We start from the raw sequence: 4,085 nt of genomic DNA, 5'->3' as shown, positions 1-4,085 counted from the left end.
TATTTGATTTCCCTGTTTTTATATCCACTTGATTTTCTTTTTTCTTATTGATTCATAGGGGTCTATTCATATATTCTGGATACGAATTCTTTATCAATTACTTATATTGCAAGTATCTCCACAGACAGGAAATGCCATCTCTGTGATAAACTAAGTTCCCATGTATACTTTGGATCTGGGAATTTTCAAAACAAGTTCTAGATCCTTTAAAAATATAGATGTTTTTACAGCAGTTTTAAGTTCACAGCAAAATTGAGCATAATGTAGAGAGTTCCCATATACAGCACCCCCTGCTCCACCCACTTCTGTATAGCCTCCCCATTATCAATATCTCCTACCAGAATGTTACATTTGTTACAATTGATAAACCTACATTGACACATTGTCACCCAAAATTCATTATTTACATTGGGGTTCACTCTTGGTGCTGTACATTCCCTGGGTTTGGACAAATGTATAATGACATGTATCTACCATTGTAGTATCATCCAGGGAGTTTCACTGCCCTAAACATCCACTTTACTCTGCCCATTTCCCTCTCTTCCTCCTGACAAGTTCTGATCTTTTTACTTTATAGAAAGTTTTACCTTTTCCAGAATGTCATAGAGTTGGAATCATAACAGTATGTGGCCTTTTCAGATTGGCTTCTTTCACTTAGTAATATGCATATAAGTTTCCTTCATGTGTTTTCATGGTGGGACCACTCATTTCTTTTTAATGCTGAATTATATCCCATTGTCTGGACAAAATCACCAAACTCATTTCTCAAAAGGTATCCCCAACGTTAAGCGGTGCATGATTGTATGAGTAAGAAGACTCGTTCCTCTCTGGCTCTTGGTAGAGGTCTCAGTTCCTCACATTAGGAACTTTTCATAGGACTTCTTTAGTGTGGCTTCCTTCAGGGTGAGCCATCCAGGAGCGAGTGCAAGGAGGAAGCTGCAATGTCTTTTGTGACCTCGTATTGGAAGTCAGACATCACCACCTCGGCTTTAGTCTATGGATTCATTACAAGCAAGTCACTAAGTGTAGCCCATAGTTAGGAGTGGTGGTGTTTCTTAACTACCGCGCTGCTTTTAAACTGAACAGAATGAGATGCCAGGTATAAAAAAGCTGTTATATTCCATGTTTCTGATACAATCAGCTACCTTCTTTCATTCCCCACAGAAGCATTTTTTAAACTGTAGGCTCTGGTGCATAGATATGCCATGAGCAATGCCCAGCATCTCTGAAATTTGCGTTGCACAGAAACAGCAGAAAGGAGAAGGCTCAGAGTTTTGCAATTCCAGATCTCCCTTTTTTTTTTTTCGAATTAAAGAGTCACATTTATTGCAATCCGGGACTATGAGGGGCCATTCCCCAAATCTCATAGTGATAAGATGGTGGCAAAACCAGACTTATATAGGCAAAGATCATAAAGATATTGATTACATCTCAAGGTTTTGAATGAGGAACCCGGTTTGCAAAAAAGCAGTTTACAGAAGCAGCATGTTAATTACAGTTTTGGGTCTCGGGGTCACTGAATTGACAGAAACACATTATCTAGAGCCCTCGGGTCTGGAATGAGGAACCTGCGTTAAACTTAGGCATGTTATCTAAATTACAGTTTTGGGTCTCTGGAACACTGAGTCCACAAGGATACGTTAACTGGAGCCCTCTGACCTTGGGATAACTGTGCTGTCCTTCCCAGGTAAAGGAAAATGTGCTTTCTAAGACCAGTATGACCACAACCCATGGGACATTCACATAATCAATAGGCCAGATCTCCCTTTTAATCTTTGTTTTAAATTGTCCCATATCATATCTATAAATTTTAAAATATATATATTTTATTGATTTCAGAGAGGAAGGGAGAGGGATAGAGACATAGAAATATCAATGATGAGAGAGAATCATCGATCAGCATAATTGATCAGCTGCCTTCTGCAAGTCCTCTACAGGGGTTCGAGCCCACAACTAGGACATGTGCTCTGACCTGGAATCAAACCATGGCCTCCTGATTCATAGGTTCATGCTCAACTACTAGGCCACACCAGCCAAGGCCATATCTATAACTTTTTAATAGTAGAGGAGTAGATTATATAAAACTAGAGGCCTGGTGCACGAAATTCATGCAGGGTGGGGTCCTTAAGCATGGCCGGTAATTAGGGCCATTTGGGGCCTTCCTGCCAGATGGGGGGAGGGACTGCAGGAGGTTGTCTGGCTACTGAAGGTTGGCTGTGGGAGCATACTGACCACCTGGGGGCAGCTCTGCATTGAGCATCTGCCCCCTGGTGGTCAGTGTGCATCATAGCGACTGGTCATTCCGGCATTCTGGTCGCTTAGGCTTTCATATATATAGATTATATTTAGCTCAGCCTAATTGTGAATAACACTTTTTTTTATTATGCTGTAGATTTGTTCACAATGCATTTTATCATGGGTTGTTTTCAAAATCTTGTATTTGTTTTTAATTTTTATTTAAAATTAAAGCCTGGCAGTGATTGGAAGTCTTTTTTATTTTTATTTTTTAAATGCAAGCACACTTCTTTGAACTCAGCTAATTTGCTCCCTTAGTGATTCTCTCAATGCAGTTACTCAGGTGCAAATAAATTAAGACCTGGGTCTTGGCTTAGATTTTAAGCAAAGACTGGGAAGCAGCAGGAACAAAGATGTGAAACTTTAGCCCAGGGACATGCAGGCCATAAACATAGGAAGAAAATCAGTGGTGATGTGTTCTAGATGGGGGAGAGTTGAAACTAAAAACATACCATAAAAAGATGAACTACTTAGGGCAGTGGTTCTCAACCTTGGCTGCACATTAGAATCACCTGGGAATCTTTTTAAAATCCTGATTTCTGGGCCTCATCCTCCGGAAATTCTGTTTCTTTGTTACTAATGTTGTGGCCCCACCCCATAACAAAGAAACAGAATTTCTGGAAGGTGAGGCCCAGAAATCAGGATTTTAAAAAGATTCCCGGGTGATTCTAATGTGCAGCTAAGGTTGAGAACCACTGCTCTACACATTTACTCTATTTTACCCACAGATGATCCTGCTAACCATTAAAATTGGCGTGGCTCAGTGGTTATAGAGTCGGCCTGTACACCGAAGGGTCTCGGGTTCGATTATGGTCAGGGAGGTCAAGGGCATGCACCTGGGTTGCAGGTTCGATCCCAGGGCCATGGCGTGGCCTGCGGGAAGCCTTTCACATGGATCTCTCTCTCTCTCTCTCTCTCTCTCTCTCTCTCTCTCTCTCTCCCTTCCCCCCTCCTTTCCACTCTCTGAAAACTCAGCAGAAAAAATATCCTCGGGTAGGATTTAAGAAAAAAAGCCCCAGCCTTACTAAGTCAGGTGATTTCCCAAGACAAGTTTTCTGTCTCCCAAATACTGGAGGTGCAGAGTGGTGAGGACCCTTCAGGCTCAAGACTACGAAGGCGAGTTTGGATTCTGACAGCCTGGCTCCCTGCGCAGAGGCTCCCCAGTGGTGTGACCTTGAGCAAATTACTGAACCACTACAAGCCTCAAATTCCTCACCAGAAAAGCGGGGGTGAGTTGGCAGAACCTGTGTTTGGGCTTATTTTGATGGTGAAATGAGAGGCGGCAAAAATACTTGGCACATAAATATTGGCAACATTGCCTTGACCGGTTTGGCTCAGTGGATAGAGCGTTGGCCTGCGGACTGAGGGGTCCCAGGTTCGATTCCAGTCATGGGCATGTACCTTGGTTGTGGGCAGGGGGCAGCTGATAGATGTTTCTAACTCTCTATCCCTCTCCCTTCCTCTCTCTAAAAAAATCAATAAAATATATTTTAAAAAAATATTGGCAACATTTTAGCTTTTTTAAAAAAAAAAAAGTTAGAGGAGGAGGGCCTGTTGAACAGAAAAGGCTCTCCTCCCCCTTATAAAATCCAGATAAACCTTTTTAGAATTTAAATGCAAAAGAGGGAGGCGGAGGGGGGGACGGATCCCTTTCTACCAGTTCGGGCTCTCCTGCTGTCCTCCGCTACCGAGAATCATTTCCTCACTCCTCTCGGGCGCAGCGTGCCCTCTCCGCACCCACGTGAGTGCGATGGGCGGAAGCGGAGGGGGGAGCAGCCTCCGGCCGCAAC

Source organism: Myotis brandtii, unplaced genomic scaffold (genome assembly GCF_000412655.1).
Source record: "Myotis brandtii unplaced genomic scaffold, ASM41265v1 scaffold1038, whole genome shotgun sequence".
Classification (NCBI taxonomy): domain Eukaryota; kingdom Metazoa; phylum Chordata; class Mammalia; order Chiroptera; family Vespertilionidae; genus Myotis; species Myotis brandtii.
The sequence above is the reverse complement of the archived record's forward strand: the minus strand, read 5'-3'. Positions refer to the sequence as shown.